The 20,139-nt window shown below is 43.3% G+C and overlaps 1 protein-coding gene across 4 annotated transcripts in view; it reads right to left on the reverse strand.

Annotated features, from left to right (window-relative positions):
- Window positions 1-20,139, reverse strand: part of KCNMB2 (potassium calcium-activated channel subfamily M regulatory beta subunit 2) — a 295,671-nt gene that overhangs the window by 140,832 nt on the left and 134,700 nt on the right. For 2 of the 4 annotated variants that reach the window (XM_072996224.2, XM_072996222.2), the window contains exon 1: window positions 1,044-19,142. The exons of the other annotated variants lie outside the window; for them this stretch is intronic. The gene's annotated coding sequence lies outside the window, so the exon portion shown is untranslated. Of the gene's footprint in view, window positions 1-1,043; window positions 19,143-20,139 lie in introns of those variants that run through there. 4 annotated transcript variants of the gene reach the window in all.

Genomic DNA, 20,139 nt, shown 5'->3' on the forward strand with positions numbered 1-20,139 from the left:
AGCCTACTGAAGCCCAACGAGATTTACTTCATAGCAGCCATGTGGAGAACCAGACTGGATGTCTCCTTGAATTCAGTGGAAGTTACTTTTCAGCAAATATGCTTAGTGCACAGAAAAACAAAACAAAGTGTCACAGCACCACTGACACAACATGCAAGTTGAATGGACATAGTTATAGACTGTACTGCTCTCCCCACCCAACGCTGTCATTCAGCACAGAAATGAGAAAGTCTACAAAAAAACAAAACAAAACAAAAAACCCTCTGGTAGCTAGAATTCAGAATATTGTCATGACTGGAAGTACTTGCTTATATCTTCTCAGTTCATACCTTCTAAACCAGAAAGCATTCAAAAAGTATCTCAGATAGTGTTAAAATCCTACACTGATCTTCCAGTCTTTCCCTAAAAGTCAACATAATTCATCATCTAGATAACAACAACAATAATACTTTTTAAGAAATGGTTGGTAGGGATTATGATTGGCATTCAGCTATGGCTGGAATTTTCTTGCATGCATACTTCCGTGTGGAGGAAAGGTTTCACCTTTCCCCACAGCTCTTTGGTATTCCGATGCTGTTTCAACTATCACCAGTTCCAACATTTTCAAAAGATGCCTCATTCCCAGGCTTGCCAACCAAGATGTACTCCAGTGGAATGAAACTACTTTCAATTTTACCAGTAAGATATCTTACAATTCCCCTCACTGAAACACTACTTTAATCTTGTTAGCATTTAGTTTTTGGTAGTAAACACTGCATGCAGCTAGTTCTCCTTCTTGACATAAGAGGGTATGATTCATATTAGGAAAGAACACATCAGATTAATTACCTTTTAAAATGTCATTGGTTTTCATCTTTTTAACTCACAAGCTGCTGGCCTTTCCGGAATCAATAGTCCAAAATATACCTCAAAATGGGAATGCTGTATGAAGACTTCATTCTTAGACACAATGGTGACATTCAGTCTCCCCACCCCAATCTCTCACCTGACATATATTTCAATACATCCCACTGTATTAGACAATCTTTAATTGATCAGGTTACCTTAGCAACTGAAGTCCAGCTGTTCCCAATCTGGAGATGTCAAATGGGGATCTGGCAGAGAGCTTTCCCTCTCTTTAATCTACATACTTCTGTAGTTCTCACGTTTGGGCAGAGACCAAGCTATGTGGATGTGGGAGGTTTTCATAAGTCTTCACATTCAGTTGTTAAAAGGACGTTGTGCTTTTCCTCACCATTCCAAAGATGTGCTCTGGAACAAATTTGTTCCTGAACCAAGATGGAGAGAAAATGGCAAAAAGAAGGGAGAAAAAGAAGTTCAAGGTTTTTTTTCTTAAAAGGAGGAGCAATGCCAATCCATTTGGGGATAAGAAACTCCATCGGAACCAGAAAGTCTATGAAAAGCTGAGCTTCTCTCAGCCAAAGTTTGCTCGACGAAGCTTCCAGTTATTCCTAGGTTCCCGAAGCCTCCTTCTGCCGTGTTTACATCTCTTTGGTTGGCCGAGCCGTGCACACGTTTCCCAGACATTCTGGTAACTCCTTTTGGCAGGGAGGAAACGTCCAGGTTTGCGCCGTGGTGAAGCCAAGTCCCCCGCTTACGATTCTTCGGCCCAATTCATCACTTCATCTGCCACTTGGTGAAACTGTGCGGAAGTGAGAAGCAGCAACGAGGAGGCTGTCTGCCCAGATTTCATGCAGCATTCAGCATCCTTCAGAAGACTGCTCAGGGAACTCCAGCTCCTGAATCTGAACAAGCTTTCCTTTCAGTTAGAATTTTTAGAAAGAAACTGTCTCTCTTTCCTGTGTGTGGGGGATACAGAAGCACAAGAGGAAACAACAAAGCCCCCCCTTTTTTTCCACAGAAACCCCAAGGCTGCAGCTAAGAGACAGAGACTTCTACAAGGCTCCCTGACTTGCTTTCACTCCTGGATTGAAATGGAAGCTTTTCGGCTTTTTCTTCCGTCACCTCCATCTGGACCACTTTGTCCTTGTGTGGTATTTGCCTTTTTAAAAAAACTCTCCCTTGAATCCGAGAGGGCTCCAGAGAATTTCCCTCTCAGCTCTGTCTACATCTCTTCCTCAGATCCCATATGCTCAATTCCTTGGCGGCATGGCAAAACAATGAGAGCTGCCCTTGATGCTGGGAGGGAAGTGCGTCTCTCAGACTTGGCTTGTATATTCCTCTCTCTCCTCCTCCTCCTCTTCATTTAAAATGTTATGGTCTCATGAATTAAGAAGATACAGTATGTCTAGATCTTATACCAGTCAGTCTCACTGATTCATCTGGGGGTCGCCTTGGTAACTAGCTGTTTCTCTCCAGTGATTTTGTGTCTCTCACACACACACACACACACACACACACACACAGAGAGAGAGAGAGAGAGAGAGAGAGAGAGAGAAAGGCAGGCTCACTTGATTTAAAGATATAATACAGCGAGAATGAAAACTAACATGCAAGGTGCAGTTTACCTAAATCTAATATATCTTGTGTTGTGGTTCAGGGGCAACGCCCATTTTCAGATCTGTTATTTTGCAGGGTGGGGAAGGTTGCAGAGAGAGGGGACTATCTAGCCAATGAGCAATTTGTTCACTAGAAATCATGGTTATGAAAATGGTGTTTGGACCCTGCACTTGACATGTCAATAAAAGGACAAGAAAGATTTGTGTTGTTATTGAAGGGGAACAAGACATTTTTATTTGCATCTCTAATGAGACACAGAGTAGGCTGCAAAGGGTTGGGAATCAACTGACCTCTTCCCAGGGGAAGAACAATTGGGTTAGTAGAGGCTGCTTAGTAACCCACTTCCTGGGCAATTAGAAAACAGCTATCTGACCTCTCTGGTGTGTGCATAATCACAGCTTCTGAAATGTGTTCCTCCTGGCTGCATGCTTTCGCTTGTAGGAGGCTGTCGCTGCCCGAGAGAAGTTGTGTGCTTGGAGAAAGGTAGGTCAAAGAGAGAAGGGAAACATTCACTGCTTTCAAGTAGGTGGCACCAACGTCAGCGGTCAGAGCCCTTTAGAGGAGCAGGGAGAGAATATCCATCAAGAGCCTCAGTGGCCAGCCTGTGGCTTTAAGAGCTGTGTGGCAGAGTGGGCCCTGCATCCGGCGCCAGGATGAGGGGCAAAGCCACAGGCATTGAACTTTTCCATGGCATGTCAGTTCACTAGCTTTATACTGCTGTTGCCAAAAGCCCTGCCCTCTGCTCTGTTTCTCAAGGTGTTTCCTTCCTTCCTTCCTCTCAATTTTTCTTTGTGGGGTGGAAGACTGGAAATCTGTTTCAAGGAATTCATGAGCTGTAAACCTTTTTTTAAAAAAACCCAGTCCCCCTCATTGTTCAAAGTATCTTCCAGCAAAAAAAGATTCACCTGCTCCTTAAAGCACTGCCAAACAACAGACAGACAGACAAATGTAATCTTACAAGAGGTAGTTGTGTTAGTCTGTATGGGTATATCTCAAGTGCAGTCTTGCACCCCCAGACTCTTAAATCCAATGAACGTTTTGAGTACTTTACTTGTCAAGTCTCTATTTTATTTTATTCCATACATCTGGAGGAGTGAACTCAATCCAGGAACACTCACATTAAAATATAAGGTAACCTATAAGGTGCCAGAATGTTTATTTATTGATTTTTATTTTTGTTCTTTTTCTCTTTGGATTTTGCCTGATAAATAAATAGTTTTTTAAAAAGCATATTTGTATTTATATTCATGCCTTTTAAAATATCATTCTTCTCTAAATATACCTATATTTTGTGGCACTGGGATGACATGCAAAGGCACCATTCCTCTGATGGAACAGCAGGGGGAAGCTCAATCTGCCTCCCTATGATTTCAAGATTAAGGTTTTGGGGATGCATGGGGAATCCCCTCCCTATGGCCTCCTTCAATGCTGGTTCTGGAGGACTGGAGTTCTTTGAAACCATTTTTGTGGGGAGGCATGAAGGGTTGAACAGGTGACAGGAGGGAAAAGAAAATTCTACTTTAAACTATGTAATATTGCATTGGGAACTATATCTATAAAGCACAGCCTACAAAAACATACTGAGCCAGTCATGAACGTCTCTACAGACAATCCAAAGCATTTTAGAAAAACAGTAGAGGTAGAAGGCCCTTTCTAAAAATGAAATTGAGGCAAGGAGTTACCGGGCTCAAGAGGCATGGAACTGAAAAACCCGGAGGCTGTAGGAATAAAGGAAGCAAGCCTGGCTGTGAGCTGAGGTACTCAGAGCAAGGCTGGATAATATCCTTCTAAGCCAGCTTGATGATGGGCTGTGGGAAAGAGGATCATTCTGAGTTATGGATCATTCCTAAAGAAATGGATGTGCCACATTTGATTGTTCTCATGCGAGTAACCTAGACTATGGACAAGAGGCTGTTTGTTGGGACCGAATATGGAAAAACAAAATGGTTTCCCGTTGGCAAAGGTGACAGAAAAGGGTGTGTTGTTTCTCCCTATCAGTTCAGTCAATGTGTGGAGCATATCGTACGAAAAACTGGATTAAATGCAGATGAAAGAAGAATGAACGTTGGGAAGAAACACCCATTATTTAAAGTTGTTCTCTCCCATTTCTTTGAGATAAAAGGTTGCATTAGATACCTATTTCTCTCACCTTTTGCTTTTACTTCTTCTCTGTTGTTAACAGTTTCAGGTGCTTCATCACTCAAATGCTTCCCCCCCCTTTCAAATACAGTAATAGTCCCTTTGCATTCTTTCTTGATAAAATCTCTGGTTCCAGCCCATAGTTCTTTGGGTTCCCAGTCACAGAATTCAGGTATACAAACTAGTGTTTTAAAAGGCATTTAAATTCCTTGGGAATGTCATTTAAATTATTTTTCAGCATTATTATTGTTTTAGTGTTCTTGAACATTACTCTAATTTTTGCATATTAGTAATTCATGATCTTTACAAAATCTGCTCCTGATCTTGTTTTTCCAGAAAGAACAGAGCTTTTCCATCTTCTACTTCTGATTACAGAACCTATTTCATTTCTGTATTGGCTACCCAATGATTTAATGTGTACAATTGTCTGGTTGGCTGCCCGAAGAAGATGATTTCAAAAAAGAAATTGCTGGATTCACAGAATACTATGAGTTGCTGTTCTGCTTCATTCCTGTGTCCTAGGTTGGATTTTTCAGCAATATTTTTTTTTTTTGCTTTATCTCTCACTTTTATTTTATAGTCATCTATGATTACCAGTGCATCTTGTTTTGGTTTGTTACTGATTTCCTCCTCAATATTTGGATAAAAGGTTCGTATTTCTTCTTCAGCTTCAGTAGTTGGAATATAAACGTAAATGATTGTTATATTGATAGGCTTTCCATGAGGCCTGACTGATATTATTCAATCAGACTGTGCTTTATAGCTCCTGGCTGTTTGTGCTACAATTAACTTCACTATTACAATCACACCATTTGTTCCAAGCTTGTTGTTTCTAGAGTAAAACACTTTCTAAATGGGTGACTGAAAGTGTTCTATTCCTGCCCATTATAGTAAGCTCACTCCAAGTGTTGCAGTCTTTATATCTTCCTTTTGATTAATACTCTTCTCACTCCAAGTATTTGTTTTATGCAGCGTTGGATTTTGGTTTTACCTGCCTGTTCACTGGCAACTAAATATCCTTTCATCTTTAATCTAATGGCTTCTTCAGTGACAACACCATAAGTACTTATCCTTTGCCGGTAGCTGATTGAGTGCCTTCCAACCTGGTAGTCATATCTTCCAGCACTATCTCTTGTTTCATTTTGGATTGTCTCACCATAGGGTATACATTATTCAGAAGTAGTTTACCATTGTGTCCTCCTGACCAGTAACAAGAGGAAGCTTGAGTGTTACTGCCATTATCTGTAAAGATCATTTGCCACTGTGCTACTCCAAGAGTTCCTCTGCCCCCATGACTACTATAAGTATTAATTCTCTTTTGCTGATGTGACTGTCAATTTCTGAGAAGGCTGGACGCATCTTAGTCAGGTGGCTCAGCTGACACCGTTCCACCTTGGATGACCTTGCCAAGAGCCTAGCCTCATCATGGAGTCCAGACTCTGGATGTTATTATTCTCAGCTTTGCCAAGATACTCTGCCCCCCTAACCATGCTAAGATGAGCATCCAAGACTTAAACCTTGTTTTAACTAATGTAGCTGCCCCTTCTTGCTCCTGTTTTGGCCTTAAAAGTCCCCTGCGAGGTAACAGAGATGAGTTGAAAGCAACCTGGCCATGGCTATGCCATTCTTGGCTGAGAGGTGATGGGTACACGGCTGTTTGTGGCCAACAGCATCACACTGCAGCCCTGCTCGCCTTCAAATGGTTAAGCTGAACATTTATTATATTTAAAAAGATTTATAGATTACAAAGCCATGACCAAGATGCCCTTAAAAAGCAAAAAGAGTCCTGAAGAAATGAAACAGTAGCTTGTTTCAAAGTGTGAATGCAATAAAGCAAAAATATATTTTCACTTTAGATATAGATCAGAAGAAAAAAGCCTATTTTAATATATTTTAAAATCACATTTGGCACTAGATGGAGAGTGCGGGCAGAACTGTTTTGTTTGTCAGTCTGGCAGTTTCATCATGAATCCCATTGTACTATTTTTTTTGTTTGCCAGGAAGGGCACTGCTTAATATATGTGTGTATATGCACTCCTGTGTGCATGCATTCATTTTTTAATCTGCTGTTAAAGCTCTATTTAGTCAACTCTAATTTTCAGAAGCTCTAAGAAATCAGAAGGGAATTGAAGCCTAGATTAGGAATGCTGAATGACCAACAGGGAAGCACACTATCTGACCAGAAAAAAATAAATAAAGAGAAGGTGGAAACAGAAGAGATAAAAGGATGACAGACTCCTATGCTGAAGAACCTGCAGTTCTAGAAAGTGAAGAGAAAGCTACTCTGAAAGCACTAGAAATAAATAAATCACCAGGGGTAGATGGAATACCAGTTAGATTAGGTTAGGCATCCTTCAGTCTCGAGAGACTATGATAACGTGCTCTGAATAGAGGACTTGGAACATCATCTAGTGTGGCTGAGAAGGCCAATTCAAGAGTGATAATCCCTTCCACATTGAAGACATATACAATCTGTCCCCTGTCCAGCTCCCTGATTTTGCTGCTTTTGGGACAGCCTCATTGCCTCGGCCTGCTGGACAAGGGTCTCTTCAAAATGGGAGAGGCCGTGATGCACCGCCTGCCTCCAGGATGAATGCTCAGATGTCAGGGTTTCCCATCTTTGAGGTCCATTCGTAAGGCCTTCAGATCCCGCTTGCAGATATCCTTGTGTCACAGCTGTGGTCTCCCTCTGAGGCAATTTCCCTGCACTAATTCTCCATACAGGAGATCTTTTGGAATCAATAGAACTGTTTCAAACCATAGAGCCTGAATCTGTTAAATCCTTACAAGAATATGTCAACAAATATGGAAAAGAAAAACAACAGCTCATGGACTGGAAATGCTCAATATACATTCCAGTCTCCAAGAAAGGAGACAGACAAAGTCATTTTTTTATTTTGGTAAGGTATTAAGTCGTGGGCTTTATAGGAAGCAGTCCTGTTCTTTTTGGCTGACCTCTTTTAAAGCTGTTTTCCATCCAACTGTATTTGCTTATTATAATGTGCCTCACTGTGTTTTTGAATTGGAAGCTTCTATGTTTTTATTTGTATGTGATTTTAAAATCTTGTTATGAGTTCCTAAGTCCCAGGCTTGGGAAAAACCCACCAACTAACTAGTGCCGATTTGGTCCAATGATTCAGAAAGTCACCAAACAGTTGTTTATGGAAAGCCCATGAGCAGGATATGAGTGTAGCGGTATGCTCTATTGTGTATTTCCCAGCCACTGAATTACAGAAGCAGACTAGCTCTGTCCACGGAGGTGATAACATCGCCCTCAAGGCCAACGTAGATATTGTTGGCCTTGAGCTCCATCAGCATGCACGTGTGCATGGATGTACGCATACATGCACACCACAAAGAAAGGCTAAAGTCAAAGATAGAGTATATGCTTTGCAAGTTCAAGGTTCCATATTTGTTGACATATTCTTGTTAGGATTTCACAGATTCAGGCTCTATGGTTTGAAGCAGTTCTATTGGTATTCCATCTACCCCTGGTGATTTATTTATTTCTAGATTCAGTCTTGGAGGAAGAACTGAAGAAGACTTTTGCTCTTGACCTGGGAGAAGCTGTTGCCACAGAGCAGAAAAACAGACTGGCTCCTAATTGAGCTGAGTTCTGAAAGATTACTGTTTTGGACTCGTAATGCCTCAAATCTCACAGCCAACGTGTCTAATGGCCAGTGCTGCCTGGAGGTATCTGGGAGCTGTAATCCACAGAGGTAACTTATCCAAGCTCTAGAACCAAGGCAGGCTGGTCCTCAACTCAAGTAACATATGTTCACATCAGCATGTTTGCCTTTTGCTTTAGCAATGACATTTAAGAAGCTAACCTTTATTGTCAGCTTCCTTCTTGGCCGCTCTTGCACCTACCTGTCTGCACTTGAGTGACCTTTCCTTATCGTAACGTGGAGGAAGATTTCTGGTGCGCGCGCTAAACGGCAGCTTGAGAGACGTGAACTGAACTTGCCTCTGGCAGGACGAAAATGGTGCTGCTCTCCAGAGACATCGCTGCCCACTCAGAAAACAGTTGCCTCCCCATGGCTTGGACTCCTAATCTTTTGGCTTCAAAATTATTAATTTCTCTTGGAAGATCTAGGGCAGAAGAGAGGAAACTGAGACTATGGTGCAGCAAAACGTCTTGACGTAGGGCAAGCCTGGTATTTTAGGCTGGCAATTATTTGGGGGCAGGAGTTGTGCCAGCATGTTCATTTCTCTTCAGCACTTGCGGCCTTTCCAATTATGACTTTCTAATAAATATTCCAGGAGGCTCACAAAAAAAATTAAAAGCAGGGCATGATAACATAGAGGCAACAGTAAGAACAAAAGAGTAACCGAATGGCAAAAGACGGATGAAACTCAACAATCACAGCAGAAGTGAAAATGCCAGTGCCTTTTTTGAATGATAATTCTCATAATTCCTTGACTAGCAAGATCATTGCTAGGTGAGCAAGAAGACTTGGGAATGGTATTTCATTTTTTTTAAATGCAATCCTATGAGCATCTTTCTGCCCCCAACTCTACTGGCAATCAGTTCATCTCTGAGTTCAATTTGAGATGCTGGTTTTGATCTCTGGAGCGCTGCGAGGCTTGGAACCGGAAAATCTCAAAGATCAGCTTCTTCTAACTTTTCAGTTGTGGCATTCACAGGAAAGAAACAACAAAGCACATGGACGTAGCAACACAGAAGACAATGGAAAGGTGGGGCTCTCCCAAAGTTCCCTGAATTAAAAACTCTCATTATTGGCCAACGAAAAGGGGACAGGAGTGGGCTTACTAGGCCTCCTTTAAATTTTGGATGTCACAACTGAAAAGGCCCTCTGCAGAGAGGTGGGGCTCTCTTTGAGTCATAGAGTTGGAAAAGACCACTGAGACCATCCAGTCCAACCCTCCGCCATGCGGGAACATGCATCAAAGTACTCCCAATAGATGGACATCCAGCCTCTGCTTAAAAACCTCCAAAGGAGACCCCACCACCCTTTGAGGCAGCCTATTCCACTGCCAGATAGCTCTGACCATCAGGAAGTTCGTCCTAATGTTCAGATGGAATCTCTTTTCCTGTAGTTTGAAACCATTGCTCCGTGTCCTAGTCTCTGGAGCCCTGAAAAACAAACCGTTCTCTTTTCAACATGACATCCTTTCAAGTATTTAAACATGGCTATCATGTCCCCTTTCAACCTTCTTTTTGTAGGGCTAAACATTCCCAACTCCCTAAACTGCTCCTCATAGGACACGGCTTCCAGATCCTTAACCATTTTGGTCGTCCTCCTCTGGACACGTTCCAGGTTGTCAACATCTTTTTTGAACTGAGATGCCCAGAACTGGACACAATACTTCAGGTGAGGTCTGACTAAAGTAGAATAGAGTGGTACTATCACTTCCCTTGATCTAGACACTAGACTCCTATTGATGCAACCAAGCATCGCATTTGCTTTCTTGGCAGCCACATCACACTGCTGACTCATGTTCAGCTTGTGGTCTACCAAGACTCCTAGATCCCTTTCACAGATACTGTTGAACTCAGAGACTAGAATGAACAATTGGTCAGTGCTGAATAGACAGACAATCACTTCAGCCCAGTAAAGTCCCACAAACAGGCAACCTTTGAGGTTGCCAACAAATCCTACTTTTTAAAACACAAATCCACCTAGATACATGCTTGTAAAATTATGGCTTTTGCACCTGAGGCTCAAAATCTCTCATATCTCCAGACAGGGAATCCTGTCTGAAACCTTGGAGAATGATGTCTTTTTGGAAAAGACATTTTCACCACTTGATGAACGATGCTAGGTTTTTTTTAAAGTAGGCAAATCATGAGATTTATGGCCACATGCCATTCCCATGCTCAAAATCCATGTGCCAGAGGCTAAATGCCAGTTGGCATGATAAGTGGAACACTGTTTTCACTGTACCAGTTTGTGGGCCACATGGATTCTCTCTCACCCAGTGTACAAAAAAAGTTAGGTTTTGGATAATAAATCCCAGAACCCACTAGCACGAACAGGCAGTGGCTGTGCTGGCTGAGGGATTCTGAAGCTGTCATTCAATAGGGAACTTCTCCAAACCTCTGCTGTTTCTCCAGTTTCTCACTCTCATAGTCAACACAGTGCTATCAGAATTGGGTTTTTCAAATGAGAGGAACAAACGTAAAAAAATAATAAGGCTCGCATTTGGCGCCTGACATATTGTGACATTGATGCATTAGTATGGAGATGGGGTGCTATTCCTGGGGTTTTGGGTGGGTTTTTTTTTGCCTTTGGGGAAGAAAGTATTGTGAATTTTTTAAAAAATGAGTTACACACAGTTTCATCCCCTGCCTCTTTTCTCTCTCATCATAATGCTATTATTTGGGGAAAGTGGCAAATGGTGGCCACGGCTATTTATACATACCCAAACTGTGTTTGTCCCAGCCATAGGCCATTCCTTCAAAATGAGTATATATGTTTCAGTCTCTCTGCTCTTCCCCAGTTCTCATTAAACTTTGCAGCATCTTTCCATTCCGCACCCCCACCTGGCTTTTGTGCTGAGCCATCAGCTTTGGAGACTTCCATACAGTGAAGTCAGTGGGAACAAAAGATGGCAGGGGGAAGGAAAGGACATACAATGTGTGTGGGTGGTTTTATGAATGGGACCTCTTGCAAGGCAACTTTTACAATGGCAGGAAAGTCAGCCTCCCTCCCCTCCCCCACACCATCAGCTCCTGGTGGCATATTACAGAAGAAGACTCCATTCATCTTGAGGAAATAACAACACCCTTTTTATTTTTAGCTTGGCTCCCATGAGACAAGCTGGTGTTTAATGTGCTAATCAGTGCAACAGAAGAAGTGAAAGTATGGAAAATTGCCATAAGCAAATAGAGGCGATCAGCTCTACGAAGAGAAGGCTGATGAATGATACAGAAGTTGCACGAAAAGTGCTTACAGGTCTGGATATAAATAAAGGCAGAACATGTGCAGCTTTCTTTAACTCTAGCTAAACCAAATCAAAGGTTCATTTGGTCATTGGAGAAACGAGACACTTGGCCGAAGCAAAGAGGTAAGGCTTCAGGAGCCACTTCCTGGAAGTTGGGGTGGGGTACCTCTGGCCCATGGATGTTTTGCTCCACATTTCCTGACAATTTCCCATACTGAATGGGGATGATGGTGTTGCAGGGTTTTGAATTTCTAGTTAAATTCCACTAGCTGCACAGCAGAAGTGTGGCGATTCACAGATTAGAATAGCTTCAAGTTCTCAATAGTAGTCCACCCCTTTTCTCTACTAACTCACTCTGAGACACGAGTAGGAGAAGGAACAAAAAAAAACCCATTTTCTTTACATACAATTGTGAACAGATCAAACAGCAAAACTGGTCTGCTTTCAACAGACCAAAGAGAGGGGGAAAGAGAGAGGAAAAAGGCACAGAGCCGTGAGGCAGGCCTGTCTTTGAATTCAGAGGCAGGGAAGGAACTATTGATTAGTGCTGGATAGACTGACAGTTAGCCCGGCCCAGAAAGCTCCCTCCCAGCCAAGCCCACTAAAGGCAGCAGGCAAGGTTGCAAAAACTCCAAGAAATAGGAGCCTAACAATATCTAAAGAGCCTCACATCCCAACTCCCACTAGCTAGTATGACTGCTGTAGAGTGTGGAAAACTTTACACAGCCAGTAGCCATACTGGTTGGTGGACTATGGGAGCCATAGTAAAAAAAAGTAACTTCCCCAAGCTCTCATTCCTATTGGTTTAATGGTGGTTGCAGGTACCTGGACTCTCTTTGTGTGCCTCTTGTAACCGTTCAGAAAGCATTATTGGTAGGAACACACTCTAGCTCTCTAGGCAGCAGAAGTGGCACGTAAAGAATATAAACAAGAGGAAATAAATTGTAAATAATAAATGACCCTATATTGATGGTGAACGGGTCTACCTAGGAACAGATGGCTTTCCTACCCACGCAAGACTCCTGCTGGCAGGACACGATGTGCTTGGGGTGACCACGTATGATCCCTGTTCCATAAAAGATGAGAACCGAACAGGCTGCTGGCTTGTTATGAGAGTTACTGTTTCAGTAGCTCACATGTGACCAAATAGGATGTTGTTAGTGGGGGGCATGCGCATCTCCTCCACAATGGGAGGTGTTTTTTTTTAAACAGCGTATAACACACCATTTTAATGACCATGGATATAGCCTATGCAATTGTAGGATATGGAGTCTGATGAGCCACATAGACTTGAATTGTCCACTAGAGCTCAAGTGGATGTTTAACCCCTATGAAATATTGGTTCAGCCCAAAGGGGTGGGACTAAGAAAGAGAAGGGCTGTGAGTAAGAGGTGTGAATCTCAGAAAGAATGGTGTGTGTGTGTGTGTGTGTGCGTGCGTGCGTGCGCGCGCTAAAGAGGCCAGAGCTGCTGTTGCCAGTTGGACAACTAAGGCCCTTGTCAATTTTGTTTAGGTCTAATGGAGGAGTGGGGTGGGGGTGAGTCTACATAGTGAATTCATGAATTGCATACAATGGTACTGATTTTTTAAAAAAAAATTTAAAAAGGATTTTGAAGAATTTCCTATGTTACGGATACCCAAGCCAGTTAAGGAAGATATTTTGGATTTTTATCTGACTTTGAAATCAAAGAGACACCTGAACTTTGCAAATTCTACAGGCAACTTCTGTATTGGTGTTGCTGCAAAGGATGTGGATGCACATGTTGTTATTACAATTGGTCTTGTTGTCTGTTATGTGAATGCAAATAAGAAGGGACTTATTTTGAGAAAATGCGTTTGCAAAATTTATAAGTAGTAAGCAAAGTGGTATCAAGTGGTTAGAATTCTGTAGAATACATGCTAGGTACTCTCTCAATTTCTAGACTATATCTGTGCTTTGAAGTCAATTCTGACTTATGGCAACCTTTTCAGGTTTTCCAGGTAGAGAGTACTCAGAAGTTGTTTAGTACTTTCTTCTTCTGGGGGTGCCCTGGGACTGTGCAGCTTGCCCAAGGCCACACAGGTTGGCATCTCCCAGAGGCATCGTGGGGTATTGAACTCCCAACCTCTGACTCCACAGCCAGATACCGAAACCACTGAGCTATTTAGATATAATTTGGGCACTGTTTTCTATCTAGGAAAGATGAAATCCTCAGGATGAAGAACAGAAGAGAAGGAAAACATTTAATATACAAGATCTGAGAATGAGCACGGAGAGATTTAAATACAGCTGAAGCAGATAGATATGCAGCATTAATAATTTCCTTGCTCTCGTCCTGGAGAGTCTTGTTTAAGGTAAGTCCTCTGTTAAGGTAGGTCCTGGGATTGATTGTTAAAGGTCAAGTCAGATATCACATGATACAGATAGTATGTCATTATTCATCTTCAGCAATCAGACTTGCAAACAAAACCTGCATTTACCTTCTGATGCTCAAATCACAAAGCAAAGCAAGCTCATCTAGTGGTGAGCAAACTCACGCTACGATAAGCAGACATCTTTAAGCACTTCAGGAGTTCCCGCTTCTAATGATGTGCTCCTTGTATTGCATGATTTGAGCCTTAAGCATCCCTCAAACATAAAGCTATTTATCCTTTGTTTGAGGAAGAAAAGGGCTTGGGAGATGCAAGTACTGTTTCCACCAAATACATAATTAGTCAGCCTGCATAATTAACCAGTTAGTACAACAAACCTAGACTCTGATGTCTGCAAGTGGTAATTTATTTGTAATTAAAGATAAGATTTGTCTCCGGTTATTAATTTTTGCACCTGTCTAATGATATAAGATACTGATATGAGCATGGAGCAATATTTAGGAACATCTAGCTTTTTCAGATGTTGCTTAACTTAACTTACCTAACTTTTAGGTACTCCGTTTATATCTAGTTGGGGGCAGTGGTGGAGTATGACTGCAGGAAATCAGTAAATAATGTGTGGTGCATGATGGGATCCTGCACAAGGAGAGACAAGGATTATTCTGCTACACACGCCATGCTCCGCAGGTACACCTTTGTAATGCAGTCTGGAAGTTGAGTCATGGCAACTGGACTTCCTTCTTATTAAATTGAAATATTTCGCTACTCATCCAAGTTGCTTCTTCAGTCTGAGGAGAGTTGGTAGGAGACCCCCGATATATCCTCTACATTGGTTTCATTTCCCCCTGGTCTGAATAGGCTCATTAGAAGGACAAAGGATCGGGGGGGGGGGGAAGTGAAAATCCCATTCACCCCCAGTCCTCTGTCCATCTAACGAGGATATTCAAACCATGGGGGTGTGTGTGAAAACAATGTGGAGAATATATATCAGGGATCTCCTACCAACTCTTCTCAGACTGAAGAAGCTACTTGGATGAGTAGCAAAACCTTTCAACCTAACAAGAAAGAAGTCCAGTTGTCACAACTCAGCTTCCAGATAACCACACCTGGATGACTGAGAATCTTCACAGATATCTTGGTAATGAAAGTGTGGTCCAATTCAATCTGAGATTGGTTCCAAAACTCAGAGGCATAAGAGAGCTTCTATTCATTCAGCTAAACATGCAAATCATACCCGCCTAGTGCAATGGGGTTTTGCAATGCTACATGCAAAATACACGTTTTGCCACTAAATTCCAGCCCTACTGCTAATGTCGAGATCTGAACCTATCTGTCAAGCTGTACTCTATGCCAGTGGTTCTTAACCTTTGTTACTCAGGTGTTTTTGAACTGCAACTCCCAGAAACCCCAGCCAGCATAGCTGATGGTGAAGGCTTCTGGGAGTTGCAGTCCAAAAACATCTGAGTAACAAAGGTTAAGAACCAGTGCTCTATGCTATGATATGTTGGCTGAAATCCAGTGGTAAGTCACAACTAGAGTAGTCCTACTGAATCTGTGGGGATCTGATGAATCAACACCTATACAAGTTCCATTGATTCAATGGGCCTACTCTGTTTGCTGTACTTCTGGATTTCAGCCATCACACCTAACTTATTATATAGTGTTTGGAATACTGTTGGTGACTTCATAAACTAGCATTAATGGTGTTGGTAAATTGCTGCTGATTAATGAGGGGCCGGTCATGTTCCTGGTTGTGCACCCATTTTGCAACAGATGTGTGACCAGGAGCACAGCCAGCCCTTTGACGAGTAGTAGCAATTTGCCAACATGACTTGTACAGTTTTAGTTATTGATGTGGAAATCACTGATAGAATCTCAGTCTTCCTGTTCCAGATATAGTCATAATTTGAAGAATTTACTTTTTTGGATGATAACTCCCAGACACGCAGAGGCATTCGGAGACATGTTGATTTGGAAAATAACCATTCCAGGTTCTTAATATTTCCTGTGCACATTTACACTGGAGATTTCAAAAGAAGACTCCTAAACTCTCTTTGCAGTCCCTCTCTACATCCTGATGGTTTGTGCTTCCATTTAATGACCTCCTGCTGTAAAAAAAAAACCCATGTGTGATGCCATCAATTAAGTTAAAGTGTATTGCAATCTTCATTTTTTTTGGTGTGTGTTAGGAAATTACAAACGTCACAGTATTGAGTCTGGAACTCTGGATGATACATTATGCAATGAATTGTCTGCAGTGTTCACGTTGATAATAAAATTGCTTACATTATGAAGCAATTATCACAGACTAAAATGCCAATAACATTTGGCAGGTGGGTAAGTGCCTCTGGTTCTCTGTTTGCAGAAATTCCCCCCCCCCTTTTTTTATTTGTACCTGCCTGACGAACAGCTTCAGCATTTAGAATACCCTTTAGGATGTTTTTGCAGCCTTTTGCTGGTGACCTTTTGTAAGAAAAACAAAACATGGAAAAGCAAACAGAGGAAACAAACCAGGGAACCCTGCTAGTACTCAGTCTACCAAGCATGAATGGCTGCTGCAGAAACGCCAGTGACACTGGGACACTTTCTAACATTTGCCCAAGGGATGGGGGGTCTAAAGCACTCTTCCTAACCTGGCGCTCTCCAGATGAGTTGATCTGCTTGTCATGGGATCTGGAAGTTGTAGTCCAAAACATCAGGAGGGTTACAATTTTGGGGAAAGCTATTCAAAAGACAATTTTTGCAACCTCATATGTTGCCTTTAGTATGTTTGGCTGGGAGGACCTTTCTGGGCTGGGGTGCCGTTAATCGATCCAGCACTAACTAATCATTCCTTCCCTGAATCTGAGTTCAAAAAGAGCCCCACTTCTCTGATGAGTGTTTTTCCTTTCCCTCTCTTTAGTCTGCTGATGGCTGTAGCTGAAAGCAGCCATGTTTGTCCATTTGCTGTTTGATCTGTTCAGTTGTGAGCAACATTTTTATTCTTTCTCCTACGAGTGTCTCACAGTGAGTTAATGAGACAGTAAGTGCCAGTAAATAAGAACTACCTGAGGAACGTGAAGCTGTTCGGTGCTGCGGTGCTAGATAAATTTTACCAGAAATCCCAAACTCTGCAACAGTTTTCACATTGCGGGTGATCATGACTATAGGGCTTGGGAGTGTGACTATTGTTGGACTATAATGCTTCAAATCCCCCAGCCAGTAATATCACTACAGAAGATTTTGGTGGTTCAGCAGGGAACAGAATGTATCCAGCAGATGCAACAGCCTGATGCCTTTTCCATTATGGTCTGCTTCCTGTGTGGCCTTAATAACACCATATACAACAGTTGGAGAGTTTTTGCAGGCTGTGTGTTGCTGATTTGTCAATGACTCACATTGTTGCATAGGTAGTTAACTTGCCTCCAGGCTCTGCACTGCTGCCATCAAGACTGGGCAACAAGTAAGTTCATGAGTCATGATTCCAGGGCTCCATCCCTGCCTTGCTTCAAACAGTCCCAAGTGCAGGACCTCAGCAGTTCTCTCCCCAGTCTACTCTTGCTCCTTGCACCTGGCAGCCCTTTTTGCACTGAACCATTGATTCCTGGACCCCACATGGAATAGGTGGAAATTAGACCCCAAACTTTAAAGGAGAGAGTGAGAGTTTCTCCCAGCATTATTCAACTTTCTTCTTCAGCATTGCTTACTCTGAGCTTTGTCTCCCTGTCTGGAGAAACACAGCAATTCCTTGAGATTTCAGCGGACGCCTTAAGTGTATGAAAAAAAACTGCATAGGGCTTTTGTGCGAAAGTGATTTTTAAGCTTCCAAAATTTATTTTCAATGGGTAAAAACTGCTAGTATCCATCAGTCAGCATGGTCTGTGGCTACGCTAACTGGGGAAATTCTGGGAGACATGAACACGATGTTGGGGCGCTCACTACCTTGGTGCATGCACTCGTAATCTCCAGATTAGACTACTGTAATGCGCTCTACGTGGGGCTGCCTTTGAGGCTGTTGCGGAAACTCCAGGTGGTGCAGAATGCAGCGGCCAGACTACTTAGTGGAGTGAAGAAATACCAACACATCTCACCCACCCTGGCCGCACTGCATTGGCTGCCCATCTGGTTCCGCATCAACTTCAAAGTGTTGATGCTTACATACAAAGCCCTAAACGGTTTAGGGCTTCGATACTTGGCGGAACGCCTACTCCCACCAAGAACTACCCGTATCACTCGATCGAGTCAGGAGGTGAGGCTGAGGAGCCTGACGCCGAGGGAGGCCCGAAAGGAAAAAACAAGAAATCGGGCCTTCTCGGCGGTGGCTCCTCGCCTCTGGAACAACCTTCCTCCAGAGATTCGCGAGGCCCCGTCGCTGGGTATTTTTAAGACTCATCTTAAAATGTGGATATTCAAGCAGGCTTTCCCTCCAGATAATACTTAATCTTTTTTCTTTCTATCTTTTCTTTTTTTCTCTCCTTTCCTTAATTTTTTTTAATATTGCCATCTTGAAAAATATGTTTAGCGTTTATTGTTGGCTGTTTATTGCGATGGTTTATAATATATTGGTTTGTTATATGTATTTTTAGTCGTGTTTTATATGCTTGGAAGCCGCCTAGAGTGCTCGTTCTGAGCAGATAGGCGGGGTATAAATTAAATAAATAAATAAATAATAAAATGAACTAAAAAGTTAATTTACCCATGTCAGTCTAGTTGGTAAAAGGGTGGTTTGGGCAAGCTGCACAGTCCCAGGATGCCCCTAAGAAAAAGGGAATGGGAAACCACCTCTGAGTATTCTCACTTCTGGAAAATCATGAAAAGGGTCAACATATGTCAGAATCAACATAATGGCACATGATGAGTTGAAATTGAAGGCTTCTTAGTTCATGTTGTTGGAACTTTGTTGTTTTAGACCTATTCACTTTCTCTGCCCTAACGGTGCAAATGGTCAGTGCCATCAGCCTTCTATTTAAGTTCCATCATGGCAGCTAGAATGGAACTGGTGGGTCAAACTAGTTCCCAGAATCAAACTCTAATCTCCATGGTAACTGAATCAGAATCTTGTAAGATGACGGGATCCCATGCAGCACTTGTGATTCAAACGACAAGGAAATTTGTGACACTTTAAAAATTGAAAACATTTTCTTCGGCATTAGGTTTTGCGGATTGGAGCCCAAGCCATGAATCATCATCATCATCATCATCATCATCATCATCATCATCATCATCATCATCATCATCATCATCATCATCATGTGCCATCAAGTCCATTCTGACATACGGCGACTCTTTTCAGGGTTTCCTAGGCAGAGAAGAGAGAGCCCGCCGCGAAGTCCTCGGACTTGGAGCTGGTGGGCGGGGTTTGCCACCCACCCCGGAAGGGCGCGAGACATCGCGCGAACGGGCTTGGCCGGGGGTGGAGAGCAGGCTTTATAAGGGGGCTCTCCACCCGCATCGGCCTCTTTCACTTTTGGGCAGGCCAGGGGCAGCTTCGCGGTGACCAGCGCCTGAAGCTGCGTCACGGCGAGGCCTTTGGAGGAGCCGGAGGAAGAGTTCAGCGACAGGAGGAAACGGTGGGAAAAGGGAGCCGGGCGGTTAGGCTCGTCGGCCCGACCGGAGTGGCGGTGGGGCCGGGTGGTTCCCGCGGGCATCGGCAGCAGGCGGGGGGGGAAGGCAAGGCCCCTCCCGCCCCACACTCCCCACGATGGCTTACCTCCATTCTTCCCCGGAGTTTTGGCGGCAATCCGTTTGGCGGCGAGCGGCCCCGCATGATGGGGCCGTGGCGCGCGTCGGGGCGGCGGATTGCCCGCGGCCGCATCCCCGGCCTCGAGTTAGAGTGCTCGGGGGTGCGGAGCGGGCTTATACCGGCAGGGGTCGGTCAGGGGGGGAGTGCGGGGGGTTCAGGGAGCCGGGCCTCCGGCCCGGTAGGCTGGGAGTGGGTGGCATGCCTCCGGGGGGTTTCCCGCTCCCGGCGCGTTGTTGTTCTTCCCCGCTCTCCCCCCTCCGCCCCTTTACCTCCTCCCTGGGCGTGCGAGCCGGCTAACTGGCCTTGGGCAAGAGGAGAGCCGGCCTGCCACGTGCGGCGGCCATTTTGTAGTCGGCCGCCATTTTGTTTTAGCCCAAGGGAGGGGGGGGTTTTCGGAGGCTCCTTTAATATTAAAAAAAAAAGAAAAAGAAAATAATAGAAATAGAAAGGAGGGAGAAAAAAGAGAGGGAGAGAGAGTGTGACTGCATACAAATGATAATATATATATATATATATATATATAAAAAAAGAAAATCATTGTTACTAAGGCTAATAGT

This window comes from Pogona vitticeps, chromosome 3 (assembly GCF_051106095.1).
Source record: "Pogona vitticeps strain Pit_001003342236 chromosome 3, PviZW2.1, whole genome shotgun sequence".
NCBI lineage: Eukaryota > Metazoa > Chordata > Lepidosauria > Squamata > Agamidae > Pogona > Pogona vitticeps.